This window comes from Alosa alosa, chromosome 24 (genome assembly GCF_017589495.1).
Source record: "Alosa alosa isolate M-15738 ecotype Scorff River chromosome 24, AALO_Geno_1.1, whole genome shotgun sequence".
In the NCBI taxonomy this organism is placed as follows: Eukaryota; Metazoa; Chordata; class Actinopteri; order Clupeiformes; family Clupeidae; genus Alosa; species Alosa alosa.
In genome coordinates this window covers 5,913,744-5,934,685 of record NC_063212.1, presented here as the reverse complement: position 1 = coordinate 5,934,685, position 20,942 = coordinate 5,913,744, and the positions used below count along the sequence as shown (strand labels likewise).

The 20,942-nt window shown below is 42.0% G+C and overlaps 1 long non-coding RNA gene across 2 annotated transcripts; it reads right to left on the bottom strand.

Annotated features, from left to right (window-relative positions):
• Positions 1-4,913: 4,913 nt before the first annotated feature.
• LOC125289687 lies at positions 4,914-10,450 on the bottom strand. Of its 2 annotated transcripts, XR_007192674.1 has the most exons (4): positions 10,190-10,440; positions 7,777-7,860; positions 7,385-7,487; positions 4,914-6,703 (listed from the first exon to the last, which is right to left on the bottom strand). It is a non-coding gene; the product is annotated as an uncharacterized LOC125289687 (long non-coding RNA). The 2 variants fall into 2 exon arrangements; XR_007192673.1 differs by having other exon boundaries at positions 7,385-7,860; positions 10,190-10,450.
• Positions 10,451-20,942: the final 10,492 nt, after the last annotated feature.

Genomic DNA, 20,942 nt, shown 5'->3' with positions numbered 1-20,942 from the left:
AAGCTTTAGTCACTACAAAGGTTGGCCCCTAGGGGGCAGTACTTCTCTATTTTGAGGTGATGAATGTGCAAACCATAGGCCTACTCAACCAGGAATTGTGTGTGCCCCTTCGATAATATCACTCCTGTGCTTCTGCCAGCCATGTAAAATACCAAGTTAAATTGCAGCCTGAATATCTAGTATATATATGTATCTAGCCTAGTATCTGAAATAAAACACCCTCAGTGATTTTTATTTTATTTTAGATTATTGAAACACATTCTCTCCAAAAAAGCCTGTTTGGAAAATTATTTTCTAATGTATTCAGTCATTTTTAGATAACAAAATAAACTGTCATGGACTAGCATTTTCACTGCATTAGAGGACTTGAGAGGATGACAGTTGAAGAGTGGTTATTCCGCTGTAAAGATCCTGTGTTCCCTGTCCCTCCTTTGTTTACCTCTTTTTTTACTTCCTGTCCCAGTGTTTTAGTTCCTGTCAGCCATGTGCTCCTTTGTTTGTCTTGCCATGTCTCAGTTCCCTGTGTCTCCGCCCCTCACCTGTTCCTCATTATTAGTCTGCTAGTTTAATTATGATTTCCAGCCCTGTGTTCACCTGTCTCTTGTTTCTTGTCCACTTGTGCCTTGTTAGCCTTGTTTAACCCCTGTGTATTTGAATCCTCTGTCTCCCCTCAGTCCCCTGTCGGTCATTGATGTTGTTTCGTGGTTTGCTGTAGTGTGCATTCACATTAAAGATTCCTGTTTTCACTAAGTGTGCCTCGATCTCGTCTTGCCTCGACTTGCCCTGCGCCTCGGTCCAGCTCTCCTTACAGCTTACCGTGACATCCGCTCAAGCTCCCATGTTTTGATATTAAGTGTTCTCTGTCTGAGAAATTGCCTGAGAGCTGCTTCCTGCCAAGATAATTGTACCAGTTTGATTACTGTAATCAAGGAGTCAAAAGAACTGACATCCTGCTGTCAGTCAAATCAAAAGCATGAGAAGGGGGGTTGTTTCTTTACCAGGAAAATACTGTGTAACACACAACTTGTTTTCCACATCTTTTATACCGATGTGTCTCAGCCTTGACATCTACACAAAGATAGTATATTACATACTCAGGATGTTTTACCTTCATTTGAGGGTCAGTAGACTATCTCACTACATTAAATATTTTCTAGAGATGATGCTTATTTTAGAATAAGGAAATTTACCTGAAGGAAAAATACAAGGCAATTGTTTATTGGGAAAATAGTTTATTCACATATTAAGACATGTTTTGAGCAGGGGTTATATTTATTTCTAGTTTCACAGTTCATATATGTCACTCTTTCACAACTTATTTTAACCCATAACACTCGGTGTGAGACTGAGACATACCCTGTTGATTTCGCAAATAGTTGTAATGTGAAGTATATAGTAAACTGCAATACAGAGTATTTGTGTGTGTGACGCACATATATGGGTATTGAACTTTCATTCAAATACACACACTACAGTCAACACTGTAAGAAGTGTAACAGTGTGAAGTGTAGCTCTCAAGACTCATTTTCAAAGAGGGTACAAACACAACCACAGAAAACATGCCCAGACTCAAACCATCCATTATCCAGTGAAAATATTTTGGATCAGGATTTAATTCCAAATCTATCAGGGAAGCAGCGTGGTTATATTTACAATCAATGCTTTGTGCATTGTGCAACACAGAGATTCTCTCCAGGTGCCAGTGCAGACTAGACTTGTGGTGATTTCAAATGCAAGAGGCGAGACATCTGTCAAGGTGAGACCATTAAAGCTGACAGTATGATCTCCATGGAAACTAAGCAACCTTTTGCGAGACTGATCAACAACACAACACACTTTAAGCTCTATGCATTAAAGTGCAGTAGTGTTTCCTGGTTTTTGGTGAGCTTATATGCTGGAATGTAGTTGTTCTCAATCTCTTTTTGATTTACCCAGAAATCAATTTGGAGATCTTATAAGTTGAAAGTCAAATTACATGTTCATTATTCAATGGATTTGACTTGAAATCAGCATATAGTCATGGGAAATTCACATTCGTCATAATCTTAACACAGGTGTCCATTCAGGTTAGTTTATTAGAATTGTTAGTTAGTTGTTAATTGATTGTTAGTGTTTATTTTGGTTAGTGTTGTTAGTGCTGCACCTCGTCTGACTAAATTAGTAACACTATGTTAAGCCTAAGAGTAAGTAAAAAAAAATCCACCAGTTATTCACCATGACAAGTAGGATCACACAGATCACTCAGATTACTACATCACTACATTTATAGTACTGTATGCTTTTAACAACTATTCAAATATTTCTCATGCTATAAGCATATCATTTCATCATATGACCTTTTTTTAAAAAATAATTCTGTTTTCAATTTGAATCAGTTGCTAAAAGCATGCAGAACCCTTAACCGATTGCAGATTGTGGTGCTAGATTGAGAACGGTTTAGAATGTTAGAGAGTAGTAGGAAATGCAAGTGACACAACTGAAAAGGAGATGCAGGGAAGTGTTAGGTAAAGAAGAGACAGGTTAGTACCAAAGCAAGGAAGCAAACTGGCGAAGCAAACTTACCAGCGCGAGTAAAGGCCTAAGACGTTAGTCTTGTCATTTCCACTACCCACAAAGAGCAGGATTTCAGCACAGCACATATTCGAATAACACTAGCATCAGCTCTTAGCCTTCCGAAAAGGTCACACACACATTAAAACAGCAGGGGTCTACAGTGAGGCCCAGAGAAGGCCAGTCCAGAGCTCCCGGGGAGCATCTGTTGGGACGTACCCTTGGACAGACCCTCACAACATATTCCTGGGAGACTCTGTGTCTAGCATCTACTGATTACTGATTAGACTGCTCTACCACCTCAGGCTAAGAGAATGTTCACATTACTTGAATCACACAACGGCCTTTTGTTTTTTGGTGTCTGTAGAATATGGGGCCTTTAAGGCCAGCATGATTGAAAGTGGCTACAAATGATCATAGCTTAATGAAGATCTCACTGGGAATCTAACTGTGACCCTGTGTTTAGTGTGTGAGACTACTGATATGAATGTTAATAAAATCACAATTTGTCTGCCACAGAAATATCCTGCTGAGGTTTTCTTTCATCTACTCAAGACTGGCCTTTTAAATGAATGATTTAATAGATTTACTTGAAGATCTGTCTGCCAAATCTGAGCACAACCAAAATAGAATTATACTGGATAAAGGCAGTTTTAGAACTGCAACTACATGTGATGTCAACATGGCTGGCTATTGTCACAGTGAAAGGCAAAAGATGTGACCCTCAGCAAGACACCTCAGATACAGATCATTCTGTTAGTGCAGTGTTTCTCAAACTTTTTCAGACGAAGGACCACTTAACTAACCAATAAAAAAGAAACGCACGGACTACCTAGCTAAAAAAAAAAAGATTAGACCTACTTCAACAGTATAGCTATATTAGCCTACACAATAGGCCTACTCACTGAACCACCTTGCTTATTGTCTTTGCACTTTGGTTATTGTGTCAGAGGATTCATATGATTTAAACTGGCATATCTTACATAGACAGTGTTGTAGAACTGTTTGGATTTACATACAAGTTGGTTCAATATTGCAAACAACTTATCTATATTATATTTTACCACATCTGCTCGCGGACCACTTGGGATAGCTTGCGGACCACCAGTGGTCCCCGGACCACACTTTGAGAAACACTGTGTTAGTGGTTAGTCAGCATATTCCAGGTCGTAAGCAACTGGAAGCAAGGGCACAAACTACAGTGAGATTAAGTTAGTAATAGCGCAACTATAGCGCCGTGAGATTGTAGGTTAGTAATAGCGCAACTATAGCGCTGTGAGATTGTAGGTTAGTAAGAGCGCAACTAGCGCAGTGAGATTGTAGGTTAGTAGTAAAGTGTTACGCACACATCAGGAAGTGACAAAGAAGAACCTTTTACAAGGCACAAGAATACGATTAAAAAAAAAGCCTTGGCAATCTAATTGCCTACTTTCTTAATGAGAATAATATACATCACCATTTAGTACCTCACACACCCATGGCATTCACCTACACAACATACAAATCATACCACTCTGAAGACACATTAACATCCATGCACGCACACACACAAATACACAATATACCCAACGCATGTCAGTTTACCAGAGGAAGTAGGCAAAGTGGATGCAATTAAGGAGGTGTGACTGGAGGCAGAAGATGTTAAATAGACACAGCAAGACTGTGGTGCACCAAAGTTAGTTTGTTGGTTAATCGCTGTTAGTTCTGGTTAGCAGACCAGGATTGTCCTGGTGAGGGTTAGTTTTACATACAGTGTTCCAAGAGCTTATGGCAAAGCCTGTTGTCTCATGCAGCATTCCATTCACAGTATGTACAAACACACACACACACACACACACACACACACACACACACACACACACACACACACACACACAGAGTGCACACATGTAAAGAAGGAGAATGAGTACCAGGGGGAGAGAATATGATGCAGGGTACTCTAAGTTGCATAGCCACAGTCTTGGAAAGAACAAGCTGAGCAGAAAACATTCTCAAAACATTTTGGAACACCAAAGGAATGTTTACATTTCAGAGGGCCACTCTTGTTCTGAGAATGTTCACCTCCAGCTACGACAGCAAGCAAGAAATAAGACGCGATAGGCAATCTACAGTAAGCTCATAAGCAACCTTGTTAGTGGTGTTAGGCATCATTAGTATTTGAGGAGGGAAAGGGAAAAACAGTTGTTAAAATCAGTGTTAGCAGGGAGACAGCAAAAGGGGAGGAAATGTGTTGCAGCCCGCTATGCAGGGAAACAGACATCACAGAGAGAAAGAGAGAGGTGTTAGTCTCTAAGATGTGCGATTAGTCTTTTTAGATGTTAGTGTTGACACAGGGGAACTGTAAGCATATCCATGTTAGTTTGTTTTGTCTCTATTTTCATTATTTCAGTTGTAGTGCACTGGTTAGATAGCAGCTCACCATATGTGGTTGAAAAATGTATTGTGTTTTTTTAGTTCTGCAAAGAATGCTAATTAGGTCTACTGAATAGCAAGGATCTTAGATTGTATGTTGGGTTATGTACTTCCTACAAGAAAACACGTAATTTAGGTTATCATTTCATAGATATCTTGGACAACTGAAGATGTACTGTTGATCAAAACCACAAATTGACATCACAACATCAAAATCACGACTTAATATTAACCTCAAACTCTTACATCAGCAAAGCAATCCATTAATCCATTACCCAAATGCATGAAATTACTGACCGCAGCACTAATCCAAATCCAAAAGGATTAAGCCAGGAATACATTTAGTCAGGAATCTATTAAATCTAACCTACCACCATCTATGGGGGAGCTTTAGAAGGAAACACTTACTGCATGCAAGTCAAATGTTACCTGTCTGATAACACCTATACAGTGCACTGCAAATGAAAGTGAAAAGCCATCAGCATTTGTGTCTAAAAGGTGGGGATAGGGTGCGTGTTCTCAAAGAACACATGACGTGAGCACATAAAAGTGTGCGAAGAGTCCAGGTCATTGAGGGTTATCTCAACACAATTCGCCAGAAACTTCTTTAGCTCAAACAAAGCACATCAGTAAACGCATGAAAAACACCTCATCAATCCAGTAATACACAACAGAGCTTGCAACCCTCCATCACCTGGTTCTTCTGTTCCACGGTTATGCAAATGGCAAGAGCACAAAGCAGTCACGCAGGGTGTAGTAGACAAACAGGTATGCAAATACACTGCAGACAACCAAGGCCACAGAGGGGGTGATGAGAGAGAGGACAAAGAGAGACGAGAAAGGCGTGTAGAAAAAAAGAGAAAAGGAGAACCACCACGCAGCTCAAACACCTGCGCAAAAAACACACTTCCACTTCTCTCACGTGTACTTCTCTCTTGCCAGTCTGTGTGACACACTTTTGCTTCCTCAAGTGCAGGACACAAAGTGAGACAGCAGATTAGAGGAAGCGTTTGAAAGATATGTTTCAGTTGGTGCAGCTTTCTGTGTAATGCTCTACCTGTCAGCAGTAGGTCTCACTCTCACACATACAAATGATTTCACTTTGCCATATAAGGATTTCATCCTTAATGGTCACATATTGTATATTGTTGAATATATAGTAGAGCTGCAACAATAAATTGATTATTAGATTAGTTGTCAACTATTAAGTTAATCGCCATTTGGTAAGCAGTTAATCGGTTGGTGTCATTTTTGTAAGGAAAATATCTCAAAATTCTCTGACTGCAGCTTATTTAACTTGAATATTTTCATCTTTGCTTACTCCTCTTTTACAGTAAACTGCATATCTTTGGCGTCTGGACAAAACAAGATATTTGAGGACATAATCTTGGGTTTTGGGAAACACTGAATGGCATTTTTCCCTATTTACTGACATTTTATCGATGAAACAAGTAATTAATCGAGAAAATAATCGACTATGAAAATAATCGTTAGTTGCAGCCCTCACATGTATGTGTAACACATTGTCTGTATTTCTTGATCGCCGGTATAGAGTAACAGTCTTAAAAGTATGGACACAAAGGTAAGATCTTTTCAAGCGTTTTGTGCTTGTCTCAATGCTAGTTCAGTGCAGCTACTTGACATCAGTAAATGGTTGACCGTCTTCCTGAAGCACCATGTGGTTTCTCCCCTTGCTGAATTCCTCCGGAGTGCTCAGGAATGGAAACAACACCTCCATTTTCTGCAGTAAACAAGGGTATGGACTGAGTCACTGCAACTGCACATTTTTTATGGTACAACTTGATGACAAGAAAATGTTATGGTTTAAAATCCCCACAAACATTACCAAATTATGGTGCTCGCCTCAGTGCTTAAATTCACGTGACTGCCTAAGCAAGGATTCAAACCTTGCATAGCCAGCGGCAAAAGTGTTGCTCAGAAGTGTGACTAAATTTTAAGCCTTACTGAGGGTAGGTAATCAGCTCATCCTGACATTTTCTATGAGCAGCAGCATCAGCATTTGCCCTTCCTGACCTGACAAAGGAATCTTACCCTTCAAATATGAAACTTCGCCATCCATGGAAGCAGATTATAATAATCTGATTTAACAGTCGTGCCTAGCTTCAGGTCAGACTTTTCTAGCACAGCTGATAGGTACAGTAAAATACTGTGCATTTATAAATACACCACACTCAACCTAATCCTTCCTTTCTTACACCCCAGCCCCTCTCGAATCTAATTTCTTTTTTTCAAGACCAACATGACACAAACCTAAACTGAGGTCGAATTATGAACCCTTCATTTCAAGCAGCTTGATTGAATTTAAAATGAAATTAACATAACATCACACCATTTTATACTGAAAATGCCGCTCGCTCCCACGGCAAAAACGCATACATAGTAGTCTTAGTGATATTTCTACCGAAATGACGGGACGCTCTGGTGACTCCTCCAAGCGGACAGGAGCACGCAGGGGGCCAGGTAAGGACGCTGATCTCCTCTCGGTGTGGACATCCTTCAGAGCCCTGTAGGGGAGCAGAGAGGTGGAAAGCAGCAGAGAGTGGAAGGCAACCGTGTGCGTCGCAGCTAAGTGTGACTCTACATGTGGGCCACCATGGCTGACTTAGCCTTCAGCCATAAACCATCTAAAAGGCAAAACTGTGACTGAATGGATAGAGCATTCATGCAAACGGAGTGAACACACCTAGTCGAGTGTATGCAGTGCTCCAAATACTAAAACTGAAAGACAGAAACACAGCGTTGTGTATAAAACATAAGTGTGTGTAAAAGATATTTAATATACAGTACTTGTACCTGGGTAATCGAGGTCCCAGTCAGGGGGATTCTGGTAGCCGAACTTCATCCATTCTCCATTTCTATGGGGTCAGGGGCTGGACTCTGTGAAATGTGTTTGGCACAGTTAAGTCTGTGGGTTAATGTATAGCAAGTATCTCTAAATAATAAAAATAAGACAATCATTACAGTTATTCAGTACATGGAATAGCCTATGCAATGTCACTTATAGTGAAGGGACAGTTATTTATAGTTGTATCACTGAACATATTTACATTCTAGCATGTATACAGATGACATTGAGACTATTCTTCCATAGAGATTTGATCCTAAAAAAAATAAAGATTGATTTCAGTGACCTGACCAGTACAAAGGGGCATATGGTGTCATTGTCAACCTTAGGGCTGCTGAGCCCCTGGGGGAACAATCCTGTAAATAAATGAGCTGTCAAAAATATGCCTTTGGCCTACTACACAATGACCTACACATCAAATGTGGTGTAATCCACAAAAGGTGAAATGAGCATCAGGGAGGCATATGAAAGGAACTGCAGAGCTTGTCTCTTATGTTATACCAGTTTCCGTTTCAGTTTTCAGGCTCAGGAGCAGTTGCTGGGAGACTTGGCAAGACTTTGCAAGATGATAGACAGCTATAGGGCATCTGCAAATATTTTATGAGGAAAGACTGCAGTGCTGTGGGAAATGAAGGACCATAGTAGATGTGAAATATCCATTTGCTGCAGACCACAGCAGAGAAATACACCACTGCCCCCCCCCCCCTCCCCCACCAGTTTTTGGTTGACGATTCCTGGGACACCGGTGCACATGAAACATGGTAGGCATGTAGCCCCACTAGGAAAAAGAAGAAAATAAGCTTTTGGTCTCTGGGGGCCACCCCACCTCCACACTGGGCCCCCAACCAAAAACAGGAGTGACCGACAGCAGTTTTGGCGGAATAACTGATGCTCCAAGATTACAAAACACACACACACACACACACACACACACACACACACACAACACACTAACAGGAACAGTGGCAATGAACACAAGTTTGTACACACCCACATACACTGGCACACACACAGGCACACTAGGCATATTGCAAAGCAGCGTGTATCATAATGAATACTTTGTCCATTGTTGCAGACTTGTCTTAGTGAGGTTGCGCACACAAGATTGTGACCTTGCTGAGAATATAAGAATGAGTGTGGCTTTAGAACACATATTTCTGAATAAAATTTGAACATTTTGTGAAATGTGAATCTGTATGTCTGATGCATTCAATGGGCGTTCTCTCAGGCTGCCAAATGTATAATCTCCAACAGTTTGTAACTCAAGTAGCTTAACTATCTGAATGTTAGGTAACCTAATAATCATTCCATGGCATAATAGCCTATACACTCACATGTAGGCTATGCTACTTTTGGGGGGAGAGTAAAATACAGTGACACAAGATGGTCTCAAAAGCCCATATGAAAGCCACAAACTTTTTGAATGCAAACATCATCGTGTGCTAAGCGAAAATATGTAGCCTACATGATTTATAAGACATTGGAGACATAAACCTGTTAGTGAGAAGCCATTTCCCACCTAATGGTAACCGAATTTTCTGATAAGTAGACCAATAACTAAAGCTGACCAGCAAGCGCCTTCATTTGGTGCGCGCGCGCCTCCACCACTGCAGGCTACTGTGCAAATCCTGTCAACTCCATCTATCTCGCATTCTTGATATTCGTTTTTACTGTGGAAACGGTGGTTCTGCATTCACCTGATAATTCCTTTGGCTCCTATTCAATATTCCACTGCCCTGAAATACTTAACAAATACGCTATTTTAGAAGTAGGCTATACTGCTACTATAATAGCCTATACACAATGAAATAAATACTTTGTCCGAATGGTAGTAAGATAAAAATGTGTAAAAAGCAGGATGGCGCTGTTTGTATGGCCCCGGCATTAGTGAGAATACAATTACGCATAGTCTGCCCGAACCAATTATGTTGCGATTAGTATTGTCATTATCGGTACGACCACTACGGTGGTGACAATCCGACATCCAACAAATAGGGTATGGTTTTTGTATTATTAATTACTCTAACTACGAACCCAAACCATTTACCACAGGCCTTACAACTACATCCTTTTTTAATTGCGTTGTAAGTGATCAAGACATAATTAGTACACTGTCAGAACACAGAAATCGATCACAGGATTGTTAGATCGCAGCAATTCCAAATCTGGTATTATAGGCTATTTCCATTTATAAAGGCTGCGAATTGGAAAAACAAGAGGGATAGGTCTAATCGTGTAGCCAACATCGTCTAAATACAAAATAGTCGAGGTGCTTTATTACAACTACAAAAAGACTGTAAAGCATCTGTTTGTCAGCGTTGTGTCTACGCGTGTGTGGTAAAGGTTGAATTGATAACCTACCTTTTCTGCGTTGGGGTGTAATGTCTACATTTGCCAAAATTCGGAGGTTTCTTCCATCGCATGGGTGTATTCGCGAAGAACAGAATACGAAATGTGGTCAGAGATTGAGTAGACTGCTGTTGAAAATGATTCAGATCATCGTCCGCTGGGAAAACTCCTCCCAGCGCAGTCTATCTCAGCATCTCTTCTCTTGGTGGTGTCGACCAGCTGCTTTCAAGAAGGCTAGTTGTCAGGCTCAGGCAGGATTTTTTAGAGACAGGTATCCAAGGCAACCGCATGGAAATCAGCAGTAGCCCATAATAAGCGCAAGCTGATAATATGATCTCCAGCGGTTGCTTACAAATTGATTCAGACCTCAGTAGTGTTATTTTTGAGTGCCTATATTTAATTAAAATTCGTTGGCTTGAATTAACACATTTATTCCACTTTTGGCCTAGCCTACATGACTACGAACTATTGTGTAAAATTAGTAGGCCTATATTTTTGATAGCTACCCTGTTAAATGTGTAGTTAGAAAAAAAAGCGTAGCATATGGTCTTGTCTTCCGTCTTGGCTGGTTTGCGCAATATTGTGTCTCAATGAGTTACCTGTGCTAATGAAGTTTGGCAAACTACGCACTAAAATGTGGTAGGCCTAGCTGTAACAGAAGGCCTATTTTGGGACTTAAGTTATACAAATAACGGTTGAGCACGAACGTGTGGTTTCGGAGTAGGCAGGCAGTCATCATGTTGAACAAGTGGTTGATGAATAAACAATGGGTGTACCCCGACGAACAAAGGAGGTTAGGATTACTGGTCCAGTCTGCAGATGTCAGAGAGATGCAGCACGTGCGAGTTCGAGGAGTCCAGCTGGCACGAATTTTCCACCTCACACAATGCAAATGAGTGACTGAATGGGTTTTGTACTCGCGGGCCATCTGTGTAGTCCAGCAAAGATGAATGAAGCGTGCTCGGGGCTATGTAGGCCATTCAGTCGCAAATTTGGTAATAAAAACCGAGAGAAAGTAGGCTGTATTCCCCATACTGCATAGACATTGAACGTTTGGTCACATCTTAGGCACACATACATTTTGGCACATAGGCTACTGAACCCATACAATTACTCATTTTTTTGCAAGCTACAGTAGTGTAATTGCTTAAGCCTATTTTGTTGGTATGAATTTAGGTGGTGCAAACTGATTGGATGTGTGCGATGTATCAATCTGGGTGAAGTAAGTTGACGTTCACAAAATTTGTAATAATGTTAAAACACTCCCAGTTGCGTTCCTGGGTTGCAGTTTATGAAATGAAAATGTTCAATAATAATAATATTAATAATAACTAGAAAATGTAATTTCGAGGAAATTACCAGTGCATGAAAATATAAACATACTGTATATTAACATAAAAGGCCAAACAAACTTTTATTTGGAAACAGTTGGCAGGAATCATAGTTGATAACAACTGACAGTTGAAATGGCTGAACAGTTAAATAGTTGAATAGTTTAAATAGTTCAATTATTTAATAGTGAATTGTTGTAGTGAGGACATTTATTTTGAAACAGTTGTGGGCAGAGGAAATAGTAGTCTTAAGAGAGCCAGATGGTATGCTTAAAGCCTGAGACAGAGTATATAGTTTAAAAGTTGAATGTAGATAGTGTAATGGATGTTGATAGACAGAAAGTTGAATGGATGTTGATAGGCAGATTGTTTAATGGATGTTGATGGATAGTTTAATGGGTGGATGAGTGAATGGTTTGAAGAGGATGAATGGATAGAAAGTTGGATGGAATGTGCCTTATATCCCTGTAGAATGGAGAGACACAGAGAGTTGGCCTAGTTAAGCAGAAAGCAGTTGATACAGGTGCAATCAGTTTAACTGGCCCTTTGATGGGTCCTAGTTGAGCAGCTGGAAGTTGATACAGGTGCAAATCAAGTTAATTAGTCCATTGTGATGTCATAGTGCTAATGTAAAGTCTATGGGGAAAAATAATTAATTCATTCATTCATTCATTCATTCAACCTTTATTTATTCTCGGAGCGTCATTGAGGGAAGCCCTCATTTTCAATGAAGCCAAGATTACAGAAACAATGAAGTAACAAAATGTAAAAAGAGAGAAAAAGTATAGGTATAGGTCTAGGCCTATAAATAAAATAAAACAACGTAAAATAAATAAATAATAAGATAACATACATTACATTATAGAGGAGGGAGGGGAAAAATACATAAAATCTTAATAAAATGTATATAATAAAATAATAATAATAATAATAATAATAATAAAGACATTTACTTAAAGCAGGTACAAATTGACATAGGAAGGTTTGTGATTACAGATCTGAATTGATTATAAAGTATAGAGTTCATTTTTATATTACACTGAAGATTATTCCAGGAAGTAGGGGCACTATAACAAAAGGCCGACTTTCCCAACTCAGAGTGGATACGAGGAACCTTGAGCATCAAACAGTCATTTGATCTGGTCTGATAGGGACCAGAATTCCACACAAGCATGTCTGAAATATAACCTGGTAATTTCCCAACAATACCTTTGTAAATAAATAGATGCCAATGATTTTGTCTCCTCTCTGTCAAAGATGACCAACCCACCTTGCCATAAAGGACACAATGATGAGTGCTATAGCCATCACCAGTAATAAATCTCAGGGCAGAATGGTAGACTGAGTCCAGGGCTTTAAGTGAACAAGCAGTAGCATTTTTATATATCACATCACCATAGTCTAAAACTGACATGAAAACTGCTTCAACAACTTGTTTCCTACTTTCCATAGGGAGGCTGGCTTTGTTTCTGTAGAAGAAACCTATTTTTTTTCTCAGTGTTTTTGCTAGGATGGCTATATGGTAGGTAAATGTGACTTTTTCATCTAGCCAGATACCAAAATATTTGTATTCAGAGACTCTATCAATCCTTGAACCAGTTACAGTGGTTATTTACATGCCATTAACCTCAGTGTTCCTTGCTCTACCAAATAACATACATTTAGTTTTCTTCTCATTTAAAACTAATTTAAGATTAATGAGAGCTTCTTGAAGAACATTAAATGAAAGCTGGAGATTATCAATTGCAAGTTGAACAGAGTCAGCGATGCAATACAAAATAGTGTCATCAGCATAAAGGTGGACTTGACAACCATTTAGAAAAGAGACAATGTCATTGATGTAGATGGTGAAGAAAACTGGGCCCAAAATATACCCTTGTGGAACACCCTTTGTGATTGGCAAAAACTCTGACTTAACATTTCCTGACTTAACACACTGAAACCTCTGGGACAAATAATTACAAAACCATTTACATGCCTTATCATCCAAACCAATATCATCTAATCTTTGTAACAGTAAGGGATGATCAACTGTATCAAATGCTTTTGACAGATCAACAAAAAGGGCAGCACAATGCTTTTTAATGTCTAAGGCAGATATGATGTTATTAGTAACTAATGTGGTAGCTGTGATAGTGCTGTGGTTAGTTCTAAAACCAGATTGTTGTGGATTTAATATGTCATGGCATGAAAGAAATTACTTGAGTTGGTTATTAACCAATGATTCAAAAATCTTTGATAAACAGAATTTGACGATTGATTAATTATTTAAATCATCTCTATCACCCCCTTGTGCAAAGGTGTCACATGTGCTAGTTTCCATGCACTGGGAAATATGCTCATCACAATGGAAAGATTAAATATATGTGTTATATGCTTTGTGATGATAGGAGCAGATAATTTAAGGAAAAAAGGATCTAAATTATCTTCTCCAGTAGCACTCCTAGTGTCAATAGTGTGTAATGCCTCAAACACTTCATTTTGAGAGAAAGGTAAGAAGAAATAAGCCTGTTTTTTGTTAATATCTCAAAAAGTATAAAGTTTACAAAAGTGAAAAATACATTCCTCAAATGTCCTTTTCAAGACCTACGTTACAAAGTTTGAACAAAGTTTCTACGTTAAACGGTTGAAGCTGAATTAGACGCAGAAATTTGGTGGGAAGAAGAAGAAGAAGAAGAAGAAGAAGAAGAAGACTTCAGATAACAGAACAGTGCATTTTCATGCACTGTAATAACATATGAAACAAATATATGAAACAATATCAGGGAAGTTAAAGACTAGGAAATAGACATGGTGGCAGTACACTTGCACCATCACACACCAGGGGACACTGCTTTGCCTTGTGCTGAATAAATGTGTCAGATTGCTTTGTTAATTTGGCTGAAACTTCACAGGTTATTGGCAGGTTATTCCCTGATTCTGAGGCCTAACTGTAAAGTAGGCTAGTGTCCCATGTCAGAGAGATGTGAAATGGTCCCAACAAATGCTGTCCTAGTGACCCTGCAAAGTTATTGATCAATTAGGCCATATCCTTGATGTTGTTGTTTTTTTGTTTGTCTACACCTCTTAAAATATCTCTCTTTCTCTCTCTCTCTCTCTCTCACACACACACACACACACACACATACACATACATACACACGCGTCTTCCAGTAATTGCCAAGCTAAATGTACAGTATAAGTTAGCATGCATGTTAGATGATCTAATGATCTATTAACCTAACAGTATAGTGGCCTATAGGTAGTCCCTCACCCCATCACACCCCTTCACGCACACAGACACACACACACCTCAAAACTTGATTTATTTGAGAGCCTGGAACACACCTGCATCTGTGTGAGGGGGATGCTGAAAACAATGAACTTCCCTATCGCATCTGTCCTTCCTCTGTTTCTTGAACACAAATGTATGTCAGATTTCTCTCTCTCACACACACACACACACACACACACACACACACACACACACACACACACACACAAATTCAAAAGGTGCTTTATTGGCATGACAAAATAGGTATTTGTATTGCCAAATCAATCATTCAGATGAATGTATAGAAATAGCTATTCAGATGTAAACATACTAATATAAAGTATTAACACTAATATAAAATAATCATAGATAAGGTAGTAGAGGAGAAAAAAGGATATGGGACAAAAAGTACAATACCAGTATATGCATACATATAGACATACAAATACAAAACACACACATACATAGACCAAGACCATACATGTAGACAACATGTGTCCACATTAAAACCATCTACATTTACATTACGTAAACTAGTGTTCCTCAGGTTATGGCATAGTGAAATATATGTTTTCCTAAGAGGACAGTCTTTTTTAAAGGTCTTCAAAGGTTGGATATAGTTGGGTTTAAACTTTTTTCTTAATTCTCTATACTTGTCACAGTGAAGGAGAAAGTATGCTCCTCTGTCTCAACATTCCCTGTCTGGCAGTGACCACATGTTCTTTCTTCTTCTGGCATCCAGGTGTTTTTATGTCCACCAGTTCCACTCCAAGGGTGTGGTCACTGTGCCAGTACTTGGTCAGGATTTGCCTCTGCTTTGTATCTCTGACAGAGATGAGATACTCTGCCCATTTATAATCTCTTGGTGCTGCGCAATAGCTTATCATGGCTGGGTGAAAAGTGTTTTCTCATAGACTGTATAGAATTCCATAGAACACTGCTGAATGCAGCCACACTGGGTTAGATAGAATTGCATTCTACTTTGCCTTGTAGTTTGGTTTCTCCAATGTTCCAAATAGACTTCTTTGGCTTGTTTGATTGTTTTATTGACACAGATTTGTGGTTTGGAAGCAGAACTGTTATGGAGTTAGTGAGCTTCAGTGCAAGCTGGCACAGGGGACTGTTTTATAGGTTCAGTTTCTGTGTTTTTAGTGCCTCAAACTGGAGTGTTTTGGACTAGATTTCAGGTGCATCCAGAATTTAAGAGATATTCTTTGAATTAGGTAAAGCCAATGGATAACGGCCTAAATCATGCCCTACATGTGTTGTTGAGTGTTTTAGTTTGCTTGTTCCTCCTTGTAGTGTAGTCCTGCATACTGAGTGGACCCCAAACCTCACTTCCATATAGCACAATAGGCTGTATTATACTGTCAAATAATTTGCACCAAATTGTGATTGGTATATCTATACTGTCAAATTTGGATTTTAGTAGCATAGAGGGCTCTACAGACTTTTTCTTTTTAGTGGATTCACTGCCATGCTGAAACTTCCTAATGCAGTCATTGCCAGACCTAGGTTAGTATACTGCATCATGTGCTCTAGAACGGTGCTACCTGGGGTGAACATGTGTCTGTATTCCTGACATCTGGCCTTCTTTTGAAAAATCGATTTTGTCTTTGAATGATTTACTGCCAGGTCTCAGGTCTGTTCTCTCTCTCCTGCAGATAGGCTACTGTCTTCAAGAGAATTTCCTCTGAGAATCTTTTATTAGGCTATGTACTGATGCATATTGTATAGGGCTGTCAAAATAACTGATTCATTTCGATTCATTAATTTGAGAAAAAATAACTGATTAAAAAAATGAGTGCAGATTAATCGATTCCTTATGACCTTTGACCCAAGCCGTTCTAGTCAGTAAAAATTAGATTGTAGAATCAAGGAGAGAGAAGAAAACGTGCTGCCTGGATCATTGATTGGAACATTTACTTTTAAAAAACGCCCTGATGGTGTTGATAAAAACAAAGTGTTGAAAATAAAGTCCTTTGCAATGTCTGCAGCAAGGAATTTGCATATCACCGGAGTTCATCAACTCTATAGTCGCACAACAATGCAAAGGAATAAGTGTTGACATTGAGGGGAGTGTTCATTTATTTTCATTGTTTCCCCTAGGTTATATCTGTGGCCTGAAATGCCTTGTATGTGAAAAAAAAACTTCTTCCCAAAGCACTTGGGGCAGCCGTGGCCCACTCTGGACTTGTAACCGGAGGGTTGCCGGTTCGAGTCCCGACAGGTGGGCCGCGGCTGAAGTGCCCTTGAGCAAGGCACCTAACCCCTCACTGCTCCCCGAGCGCCGCCGTTGTAGCAGGCAGCTCACTGCACCGGGATTAGTGTGTGCTTCACCTCACTGTGTGTTCACTGTGTGCTGTTTGTGTTTCACTAATTCACCGATTGGGTTAAATGCAGAGACCAAATTTCCCTAACGGGATCAAAAAAGTATATATACTTATACACTTTTTATAAGTATATATACTTATACAATTTTTAATATTTCCTAAGCATATTAGGTCATATCATAGATTATTATGGCCGTTATTTGAACAGTGAAAATAACAATAAGAGTTTTTGAACTTTAATGTCACTAATGCTGATTATTCAATGATTCATTTGAATTTAAATATTTAAAATACTTTCACAGCAAAAATTATATATGCGATTCATTTAGATTAATTAATCACAGAGTATGTAATTAATTAGATTATTTTTTTTAATCAATTGTCAGCCCTAATATTGATGCATGTTATGTACTGAAGCATAGAGTGTCATGAGCTCTCTCTCTGCCTGGTAACACGCGCTGATTGAAGCCTAACTAGCTCCACCTGTCCCTGCTCTGCTCTGCTCTAATTACTCTGCCAGCTGCGCTGCATTACCCACTAACCTCTCCCAGTATTTAAAGCCCTGTCTTTCAGCTCTCCTTTGTCAGATCGTCTGCAAACCCGCCAGTTACCTGCCTGTCTTGGAAAAACGACTCTGACTCTTTGCCTGTGAACCCAGACCTGCTCGACTACTTCTTTGATCTCCAGCCCGGTAATCTTGACCTGCCTTCCGTCTCTCTTCTACTCTGAATACAGCCTAGCCCTTGACTGTACTGCTGCTTCGTTTCAATTGCTGTTGTGTGTGTGTTTTCCCCAGGACTTCCCGGATCATCCAGCTCCTGCCATTGCTGCTTTCGGCTATGGGGAACACACACACGCAGACTCTGGAACTCCCCGAACCCCTGAAACCCCTGTAACCCCCAACCCTTAAATAAACTTTCTAACGTGGCGGCTTTTTGTGGTCCTCGTCCTGTTTGGTGTCTGACAGTGCGATCTGACCAAACATGGACCCAGCGCGGTCGAACCAACATGGAAACCGACGAACCAGAACCACCCACCGCCATGCAACGCCTGGAAGAGACTGAGAGAGGCAAACCGCCAACACTGCTGACACTGCCTCCTTACTTCAAGCTGCCTACCAACAGCTTCAGCAGTTCCAGCAGCAACAGCAACAACTTGCTATGATCATTCAACTTCTCACCAACCTTTCTCCTCTGCCTGCTCCCACCGGCCCAGCCCCAGCCAGCCTGCTCACCGGCCCAGCACCCGAGTCTCCTGCCCAGTCCACTGCTGCGTGGCTGCGGAGCCCCAGAACCCAGGATCGGCAACCCAGAGCGGTTCAGCGGCGACCCAACCCAGGCGGGCGTTCCTGGCGAGCTGCCGTGTCCAGTTTACCCTGCAACCCAGGACTTTTGCCACTGAAGGGGAGGGTCGGTTACGTGATCACTCACCTGGCCGGGCCGAGCTTCGACTCTGGGGAACGGGCGGAGTTCGAAGCCAGACCCCAGCATGTGCAACCTTCAACCTATTCGCAGAGGAGATGCTCAAGGTATTGATTTGGAATCCACCACAGCCGAGGCATCTCGGATCCTGATGAGTATTCGCCAAGGCAGAAGGACTGTTGCGGATTACTCCATTGACTTCGAACTGTGGCAAGTCGTGGCTCCTGGAACATGGAAGCATTGGTGGATGCCTTCCTCCACAGCCTGGCCGGACTACATAAAGGACGAGAGCTGGTTTCCCATGATCAACCCCCACTCTTGATGAAGCCATTGCTCTGGCTGTCCGTCGACCGCAGGGATCCAGGTCCGTCGTCGAGAGAGGGCCATAGTCCATCCACCAGCACACGGAGTGTCCCAACTGCCCTTCTGTCCGCACCTGCCACACCGTCCTAGCCAGCCGGACCAGTCTGAACCGATGGAGATCGGCCGCCTCCCTAACCCCTGCAGAGCCAGCGACGCATCACCTCAACTTATGCCTGTACTGTGGTGGTGATGGTCATCGAGTCGCTACCTGTCCAGCAAAGGCGGGACTCACCAGATGTAGGAGGAATCGGATGAGCTCAATGAACATTCCGCCCTCCATCAGCCGTAAACCCCTCATCCAAGTCTGTCTTCACCTGTCTGATTCCACCCACACCCTGGCAGCCCTGGTGGACTCTGGCGCAGAAGCAAACATTATTGACACAGGACTTGCTCGTCAGCTGGGCTTGGAAAGCCATCGGCTTGTCCACTCCTGTTCCAGCCCGGCCCTGGGCGGTCACGTAATGGCACAGTTACCAACATCACAGCCCCCATCTCAATGATGGTGTCAGGAAACCACCGAGACCATCCGCTTCCACCTGCTCAGCTCCCCAGGCCAACCCCTAATCCTGGGCTACCCCTTGGCTCCGTCTCCACAATCCTCACCTCAATTGGGCCTCCGAACTGTGAAAGAGTGGGGAAATGCCTGCCACCTGACCTGTTTGCGTGCTGCCTACCGCTGCCCTCCGCTCAGTACCCCCAGCACTGCCCCCGACATTTCTAATGTCCCTGAATGTTACCATGGCCTCCGAGGGTGTTCAACAAGACCAAAGCCACATCTCTGCCCCCACACCGTCCGTGCACGACTGTGCCATTGATCTCCTCCCTGGGACTGCTCCACCCAAAGGTCACCTCTACTCACTATCCCTCCTGAAAGAAAAACTATGGAGGATTACATCAGGGACTCCCTGGCAGCTGGACTCATCCGCCCGTCTTCCTCGCCAGCTGGTGCCGGGTTCTTCTTTGTGGGAAAGAAAGATGGTTCTCTTCGCCCCTGCATTGATTATCGAGGTCTGAATGATGTCACAGTGAAGAACCGGTACCCTCTGCCTTTACTCACCTCTGCTTTTGAGTTGCTCCAGGGATCCACTATTTTCACCAAACTGGACCTTAGAAATGCTTACCACCTAGTCCGGTAAGGGAGGGTGGCGAGTGGAAGACTGCATTCAACACCCACACCGCCATTATGAGTACCTGGTAATGCCATTTGGCCTCACGCTTCCCAGCGGTATTCCAGGCGCTGGTGAATGATGTGCTGCGGGACATGCTGAATAAATTCGTCTTAGCGGTACCTGGGCGACATCTTAATTTTCTCCAGAACTCTGTCCGAACACACTCGTCATGTCCAGCTGGTTCTTCAACGGCTCCTGGAGAACTCCCTCTATGTCAAAGCGGAGAAATGCGAGTTCCACGCTCAGACTGTGTCGTTCCTGGGATACATCGTCGCTGAAGGCAACATCCAGATGGACCCCGCAAAGGTCTCGGCAGTTACCTCCTGGCCAGTTCCGGGGAATAGGAAGAAGTTGCAGCAATTCCTCGGGTTTGCCAATTTCTACCGGAGATTCATCCGAACTACAGCTCGTCGCCGCCCCCTCACAGCTCTGACCAGCATCAAACACCCCTTTTCCTGGACCCCAGAGGCCAACACAGCCTTTCATACCCTCAAGGCCCGGTTCACCACTGCCCCCATCCTCCAGATGCCGGATTCAGACCGGCAGTTCGTTGTCGAGGTGGATGCCTCAGACGTGGGAGTCGGGGCCATACTCTCTCAACGGGCAGAGGAGGACAACAAGTTGCACCCCTGTGCATTTTTCTCTCGCCGGCTTTCACCTGCAGAGCGCAATTATGATGTTGGAGACCGCGAGCTGTTGGCAGTCAAGCTTGCCCTGGAGGAGTGGCGTCACTGGCTGGAGGGGGTCCACAGTTCCGTTCCTGGTCTGGACCCGATCACAAAAACCTCGAATACATCCGCAACGCCAAACGCGTCTTAACCCCCAGACAGTCCCGCTGGGCCTTGTTTTCACCAGATTCAACTTCACCCTGTCATACCGCCCAGGTTCTGGAACA